General features: G+C 47.3%; 4 pseudogenes; all 4 read right to left on the bottom strand.

Moving 5' to 3' along the window:
* Window positions 1-107: 107 nt before the first annotated feature.
* Window positions 108-4918, bottom strand: LOC125960293 (uncharacterized protein C2orf78-like; annotated as a pseudogene).
* A 167-nt stretch (window positions 4919-5085) lies between these two features.
* Window positions 5086-9113, bottom strand: LOC125960882 (uncharacterized protein C2orf78-like; annotated as a pseudogene).
* A 167-nt stretch (window positions 9114-9280) lies between these two features.
* On the bottom strand, window positions 9281-13309 carry LOC125960881 (uncharacterized protein C2orf78-like; annotated as a pseudogene).
* A 167-nt stretch (window positions 13310-13476) lies between these two features.
* LOC125960880 (uncharacterized protein C2orf78-like) lies at window positions 13477-17501 on the bottom strand (annotated as a pseudogene).
* Window positions 17502-17618: the final 117 nt, after the last annotated feature.

Below are 17618 nucleotides of genomic sequence, written 5' to 3'. Positions count from 1 at the left end.
TCTGTTTCTCCTAGTGAACCTAGACTCACCTTCTGTCATCTTCAATTCTACTCAAATTTTGTTTTTTCACCCCTGACCACTCACCATGCTTTTTACTTCTTCCATTTCATCCCCACTCCTGCTTCCTTTCATAAATCCATAAATGCCTTTTGGGCTTCCTAGCCCTGGGCCAAGTTCCTTTCTCTTTCCTCTGTTTTTACCCCTTTCCTTCATTCTCCCATCCAACTTTCAGTCCTTCCTTTCTCATGCAGACTTTGATTCCAACCCCATCAAAAAACAAACAAAAAAAAAACACACCACAGTTAGCAGCATCTCAAAATTCAAAAGTTTTATTACTCACCTATGAATTCTATTACATTTATTTATTCAGTTTATTGTTTTAAAATATATCAAAATAAATACAGAAATTTATACCTGTCTTATCTGTATATGGAAGAGCAGCTGGTCCCCAAGGTGGCACCAACACTCCTAGCAGCTCTGACTTTACGTATCCGTAGTAGTCAGCAATTTCCATTTCTTTTTCCCTCTCAATGAAAAATTGCACTTTCCACAAAGAGGTGTATTTGGCAGCAATATGTTCTTGTTGAGCCCATCTCTTTATGGCCTCCCGCTCTGGCCTCTGCTCGTGTTCGGTGGGCTTTGACATTACTGGCTCAGGAACATAGGGTTCCCTCCATGGAACTGCTTGCTTGCTGAAATCTTGCAGTAGAAAGGGGTTTGGAGCTTGGGTGGGGACTGGCGCTTAGTCACAGCAGGGGGAACAGGCTCCCACTGGAGAGAAGTGCAAGATGAAGTTCCGTAGGGTGCAGGCCTAGGAGCAGCAGACTGAGGAACACTAGGCTGCGTATGGTCGGTCCAACCCGGTTGGGTTGGTTAGTCATAGTTGGCTGAGATGGTTTGGCAGGACCTGGCAAAGAGGCAGGAGCTGGGTGGGATGAACTCACTGCAGGAGGTTGAGCTGAGTTAGAAGCAGGCTGGGCACACTCAGCCACAGCAGGCCAATGAGAGGACAGATACTGTGGCCTCCCAGGAGCAGGTCGAGATTGAGGCTTGTCCCAGGCAGAAAACGGCAGAGGTATCAACTTGACCTTCCCAGGAGGCGGCAGCTCCTACTGGGATGGAGATGGACACTCTTTCTCAGCTCTGCTGTCTGGTTTCTGGCCTTCGACTTGAGTTTTCTCAGGACTCTTACCCTCACGTGGAGTATACCTCCATGGCTGGATAGCTGGGGGTGTTTAGGGTTGCTTGAATTTCCCAAGACCCGACAGGAAGAGAGCCCAGTTTTCTTATCATTCTTCTCCCCCAGTGCATGAAAAACCTTCACAGACGCCAGCCTGCACATGCCTAGGGAGGTTCGAGGCTTTTTAAAGCTCTCTTGGATAAGCTCAGTTTGCTGCTTCCTTCGCTTCGTCTGGGGAATTGTTGGCTTCTCTTCTGCCTTGACTTTGTTCCCTGACTGCTTTTTCTCATCAGCGTTCTTCCTTCGTTTGGTCCTTGAGGTGCTTTCCTGCCTGTGGCTCTGAGTATTGCTGATCTTTCTGGATGCAGCTTTCTGAGGTTTGCCTTTGGAATGCTTGGCCGTGGTCACAGGAGCGCTGTCCCTGACTGCAGCATGGCATAGAAGCACTTCTCCCCCTAGCAGGCACTCTGGATTCTTTGGCTGGATTTGGCCTTGGGAGCACCACTGATAGGCTCAGAGGCTTTATGTTTGTTCTTCCTGGGTTGAGCAGAGGGAACCTTTATGACACTTGGCTTTTCCTGCACCTGATTCACCTTAAAGGCTCTGGTGTCTTTGGCTTTGATCCTGTTGGGACCTTTGGATCAAGATCTTTCAAAGAATTAAAGAGCTGGGGAAGGTGAATATCCTCCGCCAGTGTAGTAATGTCTGCAAAACCACGCTAGATTCCATCCCATTTTCAGGTGTCCCTAGGTCCTCAAGACTCAGGCTGTTCTTTCCCAGATCAGCATTTTCAGAAGCAGGCTGCTCCTCTTGGCTAAGGGGATGCATCAGTGCAGGCCAGGAGCTGCTGAATATCAGGGATTTCTAAAGGGAGTAGTGGAGGCTCTTGGTTTTCTCTTGGGATCTGTAGGCATCCAGAGGCTTTGAAAGCTTGGTTTTCATATCCTCCAAGTGCCTCACTCTCTATTTGTCCCTGGCTTGGAGCTGGAGGCAGGGCCAGGAGACTACTGGCGCTCTGGACTGGAGCTGTCCCTGAAATGTCCCCAAGTTCAGGTGGTGGGTTACTCTCAAGTATCTGGATATTTCTGCTCCTGCAGGACCTGGGGAGTTCTTGAGTTTGTGTCACACAAGATGTCTGGCTTGGAGGTTGCAATCCCAGGGAATTTTTCGTCACCAGGGAAGTCTCCATCCCTACAAAGGAATCAAGGTAGAAGTCAGTCCCTGGTAAGTGAGATGCTCCCCCTAAACACCAACACAGCACTCATGTACCTTTCAAGGTACATGATTGATGTGTTGGTGTTTAGGGGCAAGATGGGCAAGGCATTTCTAGTAACTCTTCTTAAGGATCACGGACAGTGCCCTATGCTACGAGATAAGCGGTGACTGTTGTAATTCTTACTGGTGATCATTTCATGTCACCGATTCTTGGCTTTCTTTGTATTTCCTAGGATTGTTCAAAGTCAAATAAAAAATGAGTCTTATTTTTTAAAGAAATGAAATATTTTACAAAGCCTAGCATTCTCTTATAGAGTCCTTTCAATTCTCCCCACTTTCCTGAGAGGCTAAGAACACTTCACACCATGAACTAGGAGAGGGAGTAGAGCCCTTCCTGATGAAATAAATAAACAAGGACAGAGTCTTAGCCTGCTTGCTCTGGACAGGATCCCGGACCACAAGGTCTTAAATCCTGGTATAAATTAGGGAAGTGAGGACAGTTAAACTGGCACTATGATAACAAGAGTTCTGAAACACCTTCCAAAGAGACTGTGGCAGTACATCAGGGAAGGGAGTGATACAGTGTGGTAGTACAGGGGGAATGATCGGCTACAGCAGTGAAAAATGTGGTACCTCTTGGTATGCTCTCGGGGTTCTTGTACATGCAGCATAGATGACATTTAGAGTGTCCCTCCCACCTTCCAACCTGAATTAGGTGTTCTTTTTTAAAAATTTTATTTTTATTTATTTATTTTTGAACTTACTTATTTTATGTATGTATTTGGCTGCACTGGGTCTTCATTGCTGTGCACGGGCTTTCTCTAGTTGCGGCCAGCGGGGGCTACTCTTGGTTGCGGTGTGCGGGCTTCTCATTGCGGTGGCTTCTCTTGCTACGGAGCACGGGCTCTAGGCGCGTGGGCTTCGGTAGATGTGGCTCACGGGCTCTAGAATGCAGGCTCAGTAGTTGTGGCACATGGGCTTAGTTGCTCCATGGCCTGTGGGATCTTCCCTGACCAGGGCTCGAACCCGTGTCCCCTGCATTGGCAGGCGGATTCTTAACCACTGCGCCACCAGGGAAGCCCTAGCTGTTCTTATATAGAGTCTAAAACCAGAGAGCCCTGAGCGAAGGTAGTGGTTATTAAAGGCTCAGGATCTAAATTCTACCTGTCTGTACACCACTTCCCAGCTGTAGATTTGACCCCACTTTTGAATGCTGACCTCATTGTTCAACTTTCTTGCTGTTTGTACTCACCTTGAAAACTTGTTTCTGTGACGGGTTGAGCAGACACAGGGTAGTAGATTCCAGAGGTGGAAGCTGGTGGTTGGATATTTGTGGGCTGAATCTCCTTTAGTACCATAACCACTTTTGGTTGCACAGAGACCTTACTTCCTGTGTATGACACAGAGCCATAGGGTTGCAGGCAGGAGCCAAGTTCTCCATTCAGTAAAGACCCCAATGTGCCTTGGTTATAGTAATATACCTGGCTTCCTTCCTGGTACGGAAGTGACAGGCTGTGTCCCTGATTTGGAATCTGAGATGGTGTTCCCTGAGCAAGCCTGGCAGAAGGTGATGGATATAGAGGGACCATGTTATTGGTGTCTGCAGTTTTATCATACTGGGCTGCCGTAAACATGGAGGAAGCAGCTGTGTGCTGGTCAGTGACTGCCAGAGTAAAGTCTCCGAGTGAAGGAGAATTCTTTTCGGTGCTTCCTGTGATGTCCCAGTCAAGAACACCCGGATAGGAAGCAGCTGAAGTGGACGTCTGGCTCTGGTCAGTAACTCCAGATAACATAGTTGTGCTAGACTGTTGGTGAAGGTAGGCGCTACCCATGAGTGTCTGGAAAGAGGTAGCAGTAGCTGATGCCGAACTGACGGCAGGAGCAGAGACTCTGGAGAAGTTGCAGACACTTCCTGTTAGGGAAGTTGCATTGCTCACCCCAGGAAGAGAGTGCTGCAGAGAATTCAGAGTTCCAAGTCGAGATGGATTTTGGAAATTTTCTGTAAGAACAAGAGGGTAATGAAAAAGTCAGGGACATTGATAAATTCTCACTATGTTTGAGGAACAGCATTATCTTAAGTTTCTTGCTATCCGGATACCTCTAGTGTCAATACTTACTGAGAAACCAAAAATCAGACTGTTATGATGGTTGCAAGGACTGAGCAGTTTTACACTCTTCTGTATTAGCTGCCTGTGCTCCCATGTTGGGCATAGATGGGCAGAAGACCCACGTGGTGTGGTTCAGACATTGTTCTCTAGGCTGGAAGCAACCTTCTCCCTGACCTATCTTTCCTTTCAGCCTGCACTAGTATGGACTTCTATGCTGTTTCCTAGACTGGGAGCATTTTAGAACTAGGAGGTCCTTAGAGAACTTCTGTTTTCACAGTCTCATTTCATGAGGAAGGAAATTGAGGCTCAGAGAGGTCGGGTTGACTTGTTCAAGTTCTCTCATTATGTTAGTATCCTTACCAGATTTCAGAACCTAAGTATCCTGACTTGCTTGCCAGGACACTATTCTGAGCATGATACTGCCAGAAAGCAGGAGAAATAGAACTTATAATATAGGCATTTTTTTCGTCCGTTAGAAAACAGTACGGCTATTACCATTGGAATCTTCAGTGTCTCACTTTGCTTGTGCAGTTCCCACGCTATTACCTAGAGTTCACATATAGCTCAGTCCAACTGGTAAATTTAAAGAGTCATTTCTACCCTCTTCAATCCTGGAGGTTGAGCTGAGTTAGTAGAAACAGGCTGGGCACACTCAGCCACAGCAGGCCGATGTGAGGCCAGAGACTGTGGCCTCCGCGGAGCAGGTCGAGATTGAGGCTTGTCCCAGGCAGAAAACGGCAGAGGTATCAACTTGACCTTCCCAGGAGGCGGCAGCTCCTACTGGGATGGAGATGGACACTGTTTTCCAGCACTGCTGTCTGGTTTCTGGGCTTCGACTTGAGTTTTCTCAGGACTCTTACCCTCAGGTGGGGTATACCTCCATGGCTGGATAGCTGGGGGTGTTTAGGGTTGCTTGAATTTCCCAAGACCCGACAGGAAGAGAGCCCAGTTTTCTTATCATTCTTCTCCCCCAGTGCATGAAAAACCTTCACAGACGCCAGCCTGCACATGCCTAGGGAGGTTCGAGGCTTTTTAAAGCTCTCTTGGATAAGCTCAGTTTGCTGCTTCCTTCGCTTCGTCTGGGGAATTGTTGGCTTCTCTTCTGCCTTGACTTTGTTCCCTGACTGCTTTTTCTCATCAGCCTTCTTCCTTCGTTTGGTCCTTGAGGTGCTTTCCTGCCCGTGGCTCTGAGTATTGCTGATCTTTCTGGATGCGGCTTTCTGAGGTTTGCCTTTGGAATGCTTGGCCGTGGTCACAGGAGCGCTGTCCCTGACTGCAGCATGGCATAGAAGCACTTCTCCCCCTAGCAGGCACTCTGGATTCTTTGGCTGGATTTTGGCCTTGGGAGCACCACTGATAGGCTCAGAGGCTTTATGTTTGTTCTTCCTGGGTTGAGCAGAGGGAACCTTTATGACACTTGGCTTTTCCTGCACCTGATTCACCTTAAAGGCTCTGATTCACCTTAAAGGCTCTGAGTGTCTTTGGCTTTGATCCTGTTGGGACCTTTGGATCAAGATCTTTCAAAGAATTAAAGAGCTGGGGAAGGTGAATATCCTCCGCCAGTGTAGTAATGTCTGCAAAACCACTGCTAGATTCCATCCCATTTTCAGGTGTCCCTAGGTCCTCAAGACTCAGGCTGTTCTTTCCCAGATCAGCATTTTCAGAAGCAGGCTGCTCCTCTTGGCTAAGGGGATGCATCAGTGCAGGCCAGGAGCTGCTGAATATCAGGGATTTCTAAAGGGAGTAGTGGAGGCTCTTGGTTTTCTCTTGGGATCTGTAGGCATCCAGAGGCTTTGAAAGCTTGGTTTTCATATCCTCCAAGTGCTCACTCTCTATTTGTCCCTGGCTTGGAGCTGGAGGCAGGGCCAGGAGACTACTGGCCCTCTGGACTGGAGCTGTCCCTGAAATGTCCCCAAGTTCAGGTGGTGGGTTACTCTCAAGTATCTGGATATTTCTGCTCCTGCAGGACCTGGGGAGTTCTTGAGTTTGTGTCACACAAGATGTCTGGCTTGGAGGTTGCAATCCCAGGGAATTTTTCGTCACCAGGGAAGTCTCCATCCCTACAAAGGAATCAAGGTAGAAGTCAGTCCCTGGTAAGTGAGATGCTCCCCCTAAACACCAACACAGCACTCATGTACCTTTCAAGGTACATGATTGATGTGTTGGTGTTTAGGGGCAAGATGGGCAAGGCATTTCTAGTAACTCTTCTTAAGGATCACGGACAGTGCCCTATGCTACGAGATAAGCGGTGACTGTTGTAATTCTTACTGGTGATCATTTCATGTCACCGATTCTTGGCTTTCTTTGTATTTCCTAGGATTGTTCAAAGTCAAATAAAAAATGAGTCTTATTTTTTAAAGAAACGAAATATTTTACAAAGCCTAGCATTCTCTTATAGAGTCCTTTCAATTCTCCCCACTTTCCTGAGAGGCTAAGAACACTTCACACCATGAACTAGGAGAGGGAGTAGAGCCCTTCCTGATGAAATAAATAAACAAGGACAGAGTCTTAGCCTGCTTGCTCTGGACAGGATCCCGGACCACAAGGTCTTAAATCCTGGTATAAATTAGGGAAGTGAGGACAGTTAAACTGGCACTATGATAACAAGAGTTCTGAAACACCTTCCAAAGAGACTGTGGCAGTACATCAGGGAAGGGAGTGATACAGTGTGGTAGTACAGGGGGAATGATCGGCTACAGCAGTGAAAAATGTGGTACCTCTTGGTATGCTCTCGGGGTTCTTGTACATGCAGCATAGATGACATTTAGAGTGTCCCTCCCACCTTCCAACCTGAATTAGGTGTTCTTTTTTAAAAATTTTATTTTTATTTATTTATTTTTGAACTTACTTATTTTATGTATGTATTTGTTTGGCTGCACTGGGTCTTCATTGCTGTGCACGGGCTTTCTCTAGTTGCGGCTAGCGGGGGCTACTCTTGGTTGCGGTGTGCGGGCTTCTCATTGCGGTGGCTTCTCTTGCTACGGAGCACGGGCTCTAGGCGCGTGGGCTTCGGTAGATGTGGCTCACGGGCTCTAGAATGCAGGCTCAGTAGTTGTGGCACATGGGCTTAGTTGCTCCACGGCCTGTGGGATCTTCCCTGACCAGGGCTCGAACCCGTGTCCCCTGCATTGGCAGGCGGATTCTTAACCACTGCGCCACCAGGGAAGCCCTAGCTGTTCTTATATAGAGTCTAAAACCAGAGAGCCCTGAGCGAAGGTAGTGGTTATTAAAGGCTCAGGATCTAAATTCTACCTGTCTGTACACCACTTCCCAGCTGTAGATTTGACCCCACTTTTGAATGCTGACCTCATTGTTCAACTTTCTTGCTGTTTGTACTCACCTTGAAAACTTGTTTCTGTGACGGGTTGAGCAGACACAGGGTAGTAGATTCCAGAGGTGGAAGCTGGTGGTTGGATATTTGTGGGCTGAATCTCCTTTAGTACCATAACCACTTTTGGTTGCACAGAGACCTTACTTCCTGTTATGACACAGAGCCATAGGGTTGCAGGCAGGAGCCAAGTTCTCCATTCAGTAAAGACCCCAATGTGCCTTGGTTATAGTAATATACCTGGCTTCCTTCCTGGTACGGAAGTGACAGGCTGTGTCCCTGATTTGGAATCTGAGATGGTGTTCCCTGAGCAAGCCTGGCAGAAGGTGATGGATATAGAGGGACCATGTTATTGGTGTCTGCAGTTTTATCATACTGGGCTGCCGTAAACATGGAGGAAGCAGCTGTGTGCTGGTCAGTGACTGCCAGAGTAAAGTCTCCGAGTGAAGGAGAATTCTTTTCGGTGCTTCCTGTGATGTCCCAGTCAAGAACACCCGGATAGGAAGCAGCTGAAGTGGACGTCTGGCTCTGGTCAGTAACTCCAGATAACATAGTTGTGCTAGACTGTTGGTGAAGGTAGGCGCTACCCATGAGTGTCTGGAAAGAGGTAGCAGTAGCTGATGCCGAACTGACGGCAGGAGCAGAGACTCTGGAGAAGTTGCAGACACTTCCTGTTAGGGAAGTTGCATTGCTCACCCCAGGAAGAGAGTGCTGCAGAGAATTCAGAGTTCCAAGTCGAGATGGATTTTGGAAATTTTCTGTAAGAACAAGAGGGTAATGAAAAAGTCAGGGACATTGATAAATTCTCACTATGTTTGAGGAACAGCATTATCTTAAGTTTCTTGCTATCCGGATACCTCTAGTGTCAATACTTACTGAGAAACCAAAAATCAGACTGTTATGATGGTTGCAAGGACTGAGCAGTTTTACACTCTTCTGTATTAGCTGCCTGTGCTCCCATGTTGGGCATAGATGGGCAGAAGACCCAAGTGGTGTGGTTCAGACATTGTTCTCTAGGCTGGAAGCAACCTTCTCCCTGACCTATCTTTCCTTTCAGCCTGCACTAGTATGGACTTCTATGCTGTTTCCTAGACTGGGAGCATTTTAGAACTAGGAGGTCCTTAGAGAACTTCTGTTTTCACAGTCTCATTTCATGAGGAAGGAAATTGAGGCTCAGAGAGGTCGGGTTGACTTGTTCAAGTTCTCTCATTATGTTAGTATCCTTACCAGATTTCAGAACCTAAGTATCCTGACTTGCTTGCCAGGACACTATTCTGAGCATGATACTGCCAGAAAGCAGGAGAAATAGAACTTATAATATAGGCATTTTTTTCGTCCGTTAGAAAACAGTACGGCTATTACCATTGGAATCTTCAGTGTCTCACTTTGCTTGTGCAGTTCCCACGCTATTACCTAGAGTTCACATATAGCTCAGTCCAACTGGTAAATTTAAAGAGTCATTTCTACCCTCTTCAATCCTGGAGGTTGAGCTGAGTTAGTAGAAACAGGCTGGGCACACTCAGCCACAGCAGGCCGATGTGAGGCCAGAGACTGTGGCCTCCGCGGAGCAGGTCGAGATTGAGGCTTGTCCCAGGCAGAAAACGGCAGAGGTATCAACTTGACCTTCCCAGGAGGCGGCAGCTCCTACTGGGATGGAGATGGACACTGTTTTCCAGCACTGCTGTCTGGTTTCTGGGCTTCGACTTGAGTTTTCTCAGGACTCTTACCCTCAGGTGGGGTATACCTCCATGGCTGGATAGCTGGGGGTGTTTAGGGTTGCTTGAATTTCCCAAGACCCGACAGGAAGAGAGCCCAGTTTTCTTATCATTCTTCTCCCCCAGTGCATGAAAAACCTTCACAGACGCCAGCCTGCACATGCCTAGGGAGGTTCGAGGCTTTTTAAAGCTCTCTTGGATAAGCTCAGTTTGCTGCTTCCTTCGCTTCGTCTGGGGAATTGTTGGCTTCTCTTCTGCCTTGACTTTGTTCCCTGACTGCTTTTTCTCATCAGCCTTCTTCCTTCGTTTGGTCCTTGAGGTGCTTTCCTGCCCGTGGCTCTGAGTATTGCTGATCTTTCTGGATGCGGCTTTCTGAGGTTTGCCTTTGGAATGCTTGGCCGTGGTCACAGGAGCGCTGTCCCTGACTGCAGCATGGCATAGAAGCACTTCTCCCCCTAGCAGGCACTCTGGATTCTTTGGCTGGATTTTGGCCTTGGGAGCACCACTGATAGGCTCAGAGGCTTTATGTTTGTTCTTCCTGGGTTGAGCAGAGGGAACCTTTATGACACTTGGCTTTTCCTGCACCTGATTCACCTTAAAGGCTCTGATTCACCTTAAAGGCTCTGAGTGTCTTTGGCTTTGATCCTGTTGGGACCTTTGGATCAAGATCTTTCAAAGAATTAAAGAGCTGGGGAAGGTGAATATCCTCCGCCAGTGTAGTAATGTCTGCAAAACCACTGCTAGATTCCATCCCATTTTCAGGTGTCCCTAGGTCCTCAAGACTCAGGCTGTTCTTTCCCAGATCAGCATTTTCAGAAGCAGGCTGCTCCTCTTGGCTAAGGGGATGCATCAGTGCAGGCCAGGAGCTGCTGAATATCAGGGATTTCTAAAGGGAGTAGTGGAGGCTCTTGGTTTTCTCTTGGGATCTGTAGGCATCCAGAGGCTTTGAAAGCTTGGTTTTCATATCCTCCAAGTGCTCACTCTCTATTTGTCCCTGGCTTGGAGCTGGAGGCAGGGCCAGGAGACTACTGGCGCTCTGGACTGGAGCTGTCCCTGAAATGTCCCCAAGTTCAGGTGGTGGGTTACTCTCAAGTATCTGGATATTTCTGCTCCTGCAGGACCTGGGGAGTTCTTGAGTTTGTGTCACACAAGATGTCTGGCTTGGAGGTTGCAATCCCAGGGAATTTTTCGTCACCAGGGAAGTCTCCATCCCTACAAAGGAATCAAGGTAGAAGTCAGTCCCTGGTAAGTGAGATGCTCCCCCTAAACACCAACACAGCACTCATGTACCTTTCAAGGTACATGATTGATGTGTTGGTGTTTAGGGGCAAGATGGGCAAGGCATTTCTAGTAACTCTTCTTAAGGATCACGGACAGTGCCCTATGCTACGAGATAAGCGGTGACTGTTGTAATTCTTACTGGTGATCATTTCATGTCACCGATTCTTGGCTTTCTTTGTATTTCCTAGGATTGTTCAAAGTCAAATAAAAAATGAGTCTTATTTTTTAAAGAAACGAAATATTTTACAAAGCCTAGCATTCTCTTATAGAGTCCTTTCAATTCTCCCCACTTTCCTGAGAGGCTAAGAACACTTCACACCATGAACTAGGAGAGGGAGTAGAGCCCTTCCTGATGAAATAAATAAACAAGGACAGAGTCTTAGCCTGCTTGCTCTGGACAGGATCCCGGACCACAAGGTCTTAAATCCTGGTATAAATTAGGGAAGTGAGGACAGTTAAACTGGCACTATGATAACAAGAGTTCTGAAACACCTTCCAAAGAGACTGTGGCAGTACATCAGGGAAGGGAGTGATACAGTGTGGTAGTACAGGGGGAATGATCGGCTACAGCAGTGAAAAATGTGGTACCTCTTGGTATGCTCTCGGGGTTCTTGTACATGCAGCATAGATGACATTTAGAGTGTCCCTCCCACCTTCCAACCTGAATTAGGTGTTCTTTTTTAAAAATTTTATTTTTATTTATTTATTTTTGAACTTACTTATTTTATGTATGTATTTGTTTGGCTGCACTGGGTCTTCATTGCTGTGCACGGGCTTTCTCTAGTTGCGGCTAGCGGGGGCTACTCTTGGTTGCGGTGTGCGGGCTTCTCATTGCGGTGGCTTCTCTTGCTACGGAGCACGGGCTCTAGGCGCGTGGGCTTCGGTAGATGTGGCTCACGGGCTCTAGAATGCAGGCTCAGTAGTTGTGGCACATGGGCTTAGTTGCTCCACGGCCTGTGGGATCTTCCCTGACCAGGGCTCGAACCCGTGTCCCCTGCATTGGCAGGCGGATTCTTAACCACTGCGCCACCAGGGAAGCCCTAGCTGTTCTTATATAGAGTCTAAAACCAGAGAGCCCTGAGCGAAGGTAGTGGTTATTAAAGGCTCAGGATCTAAATTCTACCTGTCTGTACACCACTTCCCAGCTGTAGATTTGACCCCACTTTTGAATGCTGACCTCATTGTTCAACTTTCTTGCTGTTTGTACTCACCTTGAAAACTTGTTTCTGTGACGGGTTGAGCAGACACAGGGTAGTAGATTCCAGAGGTGGAAGCTGGTGGTTGGATATTTGTGGGCTGAATCTCCTTTATTACCATTACCACTTTCGGTTGCACAGAGGCCCTACTTCCTGTGTATGACACAGAGCCATAGGATTGCAGGCAGGAGCCAAGTTCTCCATTCAGTAAAGACCCCAATGTGCCTTGGTTATAGTAATACACCTGGCTTCCTTCCTGGTAGGGAAGTGACAGGCTGTGTCCCTGATTTGGAATCTGAGATGGTGTTCCCTGAGCAAGCCTGGCAGAAGGTGATGGATATAGAGGGACCATGTTATTGGTGTCTGCAGTTTTATCATACTGGGCTGCCGTAAACATGGAGGAAGCAGCTGTGTGCTGGTCAGTGACTGCCAGAGTAAAGTCTCCGAGTGAAGGAGAATTCTTTTCGGTGCTTCCTGTGATGTCCCAGTCAAGAACACCCAGATAGGAAGCAGCTGAAGTGGACGTCTGGCTCTGGTCAGTAACTCCAGATAACATAGTTGTGCTAGACTGTTGGTGAAGGTAGGCGCTACCCATGAGTGTCTGGAAAGAGGTAGCAGTAGCTGATGCCGAACTGACGGCAGGAGCAGAGACTCTGGAGAAGTTGCAGACACTTCCTGTTAGGGAAGTTGCATTGCTCACCCCAGGAAGAGAGTGCTGCAGAGAATTCAGAGTTCCAAGTCGAGATGGATTTTGGAAATTTTCTGTAAGAACAAGAGGGTAATGAAAAAGTCAGGGACATTGATAAATTCTCACTATGTTTGAGGAACAGCATTATCTTAAGTTTCTTGCTATCCGGATACCTCTAGTGTCAATACTTACTGAGAAACCAAAAATCAGACTGTTATGATGGTTGCAAGGACTGAGCAGTTTTACACTCTTCTGTATTAGCTGCCTGTGCTCCCATGTTGGGCATAGATGGGCAGAAGACCCAAGTGGTGTGGTTCAGACATTGTTCTCTAGGCTGGAAGCAACCTTCTCCCTGACCTATCTTTCCTTTCAGCCTGCACTAGTATGGACTTCTATGCTGTTTCCTAGACTGGGAGCATTTTAGAACTAGGAGGTCCTTAGAGAACTTCTGTTTTCACAGTCTCATTTCATGAGGAAGGAAATTGAGGCTCAGAGAGGTCGGGTTGACTTGTTCAAGTTCTCTCATTATGTTAGTATCCTTACCAGATTTCAGAACCTAAGTATCCTGACTTGCTTGCCAGGACACTACTCTGAGCATGATACTGCCAGAAAGCAGGAGAAATAGAACTTATAATATAGGCATTTTTTTCGTCCGTTAGAAAACAGTACGGCTATTACCATTGGAATCTTCAGTGTCTCACTTTGCTTGTGCAGTTCCCACGCTATTACCTAGAGTTCACATATAGCTCAGTCCAACTGGTAAATTTAAAGAGTCATTTCTACCCTCTTCAATCCTGGAGGTTGAGCTGAGTTAGTAGAAACAGGCTGGGCACACTCAGCCACAGCAGGCCGATGTGAGGCCAGAGACTGTGGCCTCCGCGGAGCAGGTCGAGATTGAGGCTTGTCCCAGGCAGCAAACGGCAGAGGTATCAACTTGACCTTCCCAGGAGGCGGCAGCTCCTACTGGGATGGAGATGGACACTGTTTTCCAGCACTGCTGTCTGGTTTCTGGGCTTCGACTTGAGTTTTCTCAGGACTCTTACCCTCAGGTGGGGTATACCTCCATGGCTGGATAGCTGGGGGTGTTTAGGGTTGCTTGAATTTCCCAAGACCCGACAGGAAGAGAGCCCAGTTTTCTTATCATTCTTCTCCCCCAGTGCATGAAAAACCTTCACAGACGCCAGCCTGCACATGCCTAGGGAGGTTCGAGGCTTTTTAAAGCTCTCTTGGATAAGCTCAGTTTGCTGCTTCCTTCGCTTCGTCTGGGGAATTGTTGGCTTCTCTTCTGCCTTGACTTTGTTCCCTGACTGCTTTTTCTCATCAGCCTTCTTCCTTCGTTTGGTCCTTGAGGTGCTTTCCTGCCCGTGGCTCTGAGTATTGCTGATCTTTCTGGATGCGGCTTTCTGAGGTTTGCCTTTGGAATGCTTGGCCGTGGTCACAGGAGCGCTGTCCCTGACTGCAGCATGGCATAGAAGCACTTCTCCCCCTAGCAGGCACTCTGGATTCTTTGGCTGGATTTTGGCCTTGGGAGCACCACTGATAGGCTCAGAGGCTTTATGTTTGTTCTTCCTGGGTTGAGCAGAGGGAACCTTTATGACACTTGGCTTTTCCTGCACCTGATTCACCTTAAAGGCTCTGATTCACCTTAAAGGCTCTGAGTGTCTTTGGCTTTGATCCTGTTGGGACCTTTGGATCAAGATCTTTCAAAGAATTAAAGAGCTGGGGAAGGTGAATATCCTCCGCCAGTGTAGTAATGTCTGCAAAACCACTGCTAGATTCCATCCCATTTTCAGGTGTCCCTAGGTCCTCAAGACTCAGGCTGTTCTTTCCCAGATCAGCATTTTCAGAAGCAGGCTGCTCCTCTTGGCTAAGGGGATGCATCAGTGCAGGCCAGGAGCTGCTGAATATCAGGGATTTCTAAAGGGAGTAGTGGAGGCTCTTGGTTTTCTCTTGGGATCTGTAGGCATCCAGAGGCTTTGAAAGCTTGGTTTTCATATCCTCCAAGTGCCTCACTCTCTATTTGTCCCTGGCTTGGAGCTGGAGGCAGGGCCAGGAGACTACTGGCGCTCTGGACTGGAGCTGTCCCTGAAATGTCCCCAAGTTCAGGTGGTGGGTTACTCTCAAGTATCTGGATATTTCTGCTCCTGCAGGACCTGGGGAGTTCTTGAGTTTGTGTCACACAAGATGTCTGGCTTGGAGGTTGCAATCCCAGGGAATTTTTCGTCACCAGGGAAGTCTCCATCCCTACAAAGGAATCAAGGTAGAAGTCAGTCCCTGGTAAGTGAGATGCTCCCCCTAAACACCAACACAGCACTCATGTACCTTTCAAGGTACATGATTGATGTGTTGGTGTTTAGGGGCAAGATGGGCAAGGCATTTCTAGTAACTCTTCTTAAGGATCACGGACAGTGCCCTATGCTACGAGATAAGCGGTGACTGTTGTAATTCTTACTGGTGATCATTTCATGTCACCGATTCTTGGCTTTCTTTGTATTTCCTAGGATTGTTCAAAGTCAAATAAAAAATGAGTCTTATTTTTTAAAGAAACGAAATATTTTACAAAGCCTAGCATTCTCTTATAGAGTCCTTTCAATTCTCCCCACTTTCCTGAGAGGCTAAGAACACTTCACACCATGAACTAGGAGAGGGAGTAGAGCCCTTCCTGATGAAATAAATAAACAAGGACAGAGTCTTAGCCTGCTTGCTCTGGACAGGATCCCGGACCACAAGGTCTTAAATCCTGGTATAAATTAGGGAAGTGAGGACAGTTAAACTGGCACTATGATAACAAGAGTTCTGAAACACCTTCCAAAGAGACTGTGGCAGTACATCAGGGAAGGGAGTGATACAGTGTGGTAGTACAGGGGGAATGATCGGCTACAGCAGTGAAAAATGTGGTACCTCTTGGTATGCTCTCGGGGTTCTTGTACATGCAGCATAGATGACATTTAGAGTGTCCCTCCCACCTTCCAACCTGAATTAGGTGTTCTTTTTTAAAAATTTTATTTTTATTTATTTATTTTTGAACTTACTTATTTTATGTATGTATTTGTTTGGCTGCACTGGGTCTTCATTGCTGTGCACGGGCTTTCTCTAGTTGCGGCTAGCGGGGGCTACTCTTGGTTGCGGTGTGCGGGCTTCTCATTGCGGTGGCTTCTCTTGCTACGGAGCACGGGCTCTAGGCGCGTGGGCTTCGGTAGATGTGGCTCACGGGCTCTAGAATGCAGGCTCAGTAGTTGTGGCACATGGGCTTAGTTGCTCCACGGCCTGTGGGATCTTCCCTGACCAGGGCTCGAACCCGTGTCCCCTGCATTGGCAGGCGGATTCTTAACCACTGCGCCACCAGGGAAGCCCTAGCTGTTCTTATATAGAGTCTAAAACCAGAGAGCCCTGAGCGAAGGTAGTGGTTATTAAAGGCTCAGGATCTAAATTCTACCTGTCTGTACACCACTTCCCAGCTGTAGATTTGACCCCACTTTTGAATGCTGACCTCATTGTTCAACTTTCTTGCTGTTTGTACTCACCTTGAAAACTTGTTTCTGTGACGGGTTGAGCAGACACAGGGTAGTAGATTCCAGAGGTGGAAGCTGGTGGTTGGATATTTGTGGGCTGAATCTCCTTTAGTACCATAACCACTTTTGGTTGCACAGAGACCTTACTTCCTGTTATGACACAGAGCCATAGGGTTGCAGGCAGGAGCCAAGTTCTCCATTCAGTAAAGACCCCAATGTGCCTTGGTTATAGTAATATACCTGGCTTCCTTCCTGGTACGGAAGTGACAGGCTGTGTCCCTGATTTGGAATCTGAGATGGTGTTCCCTGAGCAAGCCTGGCAGAAGGTGATGGATATAGAGGGACCATGTTATTGGTGTCTGCAGTTTTATCATACTGGGCTGCCGTAAACATGGAGGAAGCAGCTGTGTGCTGGTCAGTGACTGCCAGAGTAAAGTCTCCGAGTGAAGGAGAATTCTTTTCGGTGCTTCCTGTGATGTCCCAGTCAAGAACACCCGGATAGGAAGCAGCTGAAGTGGACGTCTGGCTCTGGTCAGTAACTCCAGATAACATAGTTGTACTAGACTGTTGGTGAAGGTAGGCGCTACCCATGAGTGTCTGGAAAGAGGTAGCAGTAGCTGATGCCGAACTGACGGCAGGAGCAGAGACTCTGGAGAAGTTGCAGACACTTCCTGTTAGGGAAGTTGCATTGCTCACCCCAGGATGAGAGTGCTGCAGAGAATTCAGAGTTCCAAGTCGAGATGGATTTTGGAAATTTTCTGTAAGAACAAGAGGGTAATGAAAAAGTCAGGGACATTGATAAATTCTCACTATGAGGAACAGCATTATCTTAAGTTTCTTGCTATCCGGATACCTCTAGTGTCAATACTTACTGAGAAACCAAAAATCAGACTGTTATGATGGTTGCAAGGACTGAGCAGTTTTACACTCTTCTGTATTAGCTGCCTGTGCTCCCATGTTGGGCATAGATGGGCAGAAGACCCAAGTGGTGTGGTTCAGACATTGTTCTCTAGGCTGGAAGCAACCTTCTCCCTGACCTATCTTTCCTTTCAGCCTGCACTAGTATGGACTTCTATGCTGTTTCCTAGACTGGGAGCATTTTAGAACTAGGAGGTCCTTAGAGAACTTCTGTTTTCACAGTCTCATTTCATGAGGAAGGAAATTGAGGCTCAGAGAGGTCGGGTTGACTTGTTCAAGTTCTCTCATTATGTTAGTATCCTTACCAGATTTCAGAACCTAAGTATCCTGACTTGCTTGCCAGGACACTACTCTGAGCATGATACTGCCAGAAAGCAGGAGAAATAGAACTTATAATATAGGCATTTTTTTCGTCCGTTAGAAAACAGTACGGCTATTACCATTGGAATCTTCAGTGTCTCACTTTGCTTGTGCAGT

This window comes from Orcinus orca, chromosome 13 (assembly GCF_937001465.1).
Source record: "Orcinus orca chromosome 13, mOrcOrc1.1, whole genome shotgun sequence".
NCBI classification, from domain to species: domain Eukaryota; kingdom Metazoa; phylum Chordata; class Mammalia; order Artiodactyla; family Delphinidae; genus Orcinus; species Orcinus orca.
Note: the sequence above shows the minus strand (reverse complement) of the source record. Positions and strands in the feature narration are given on the sequence as shown.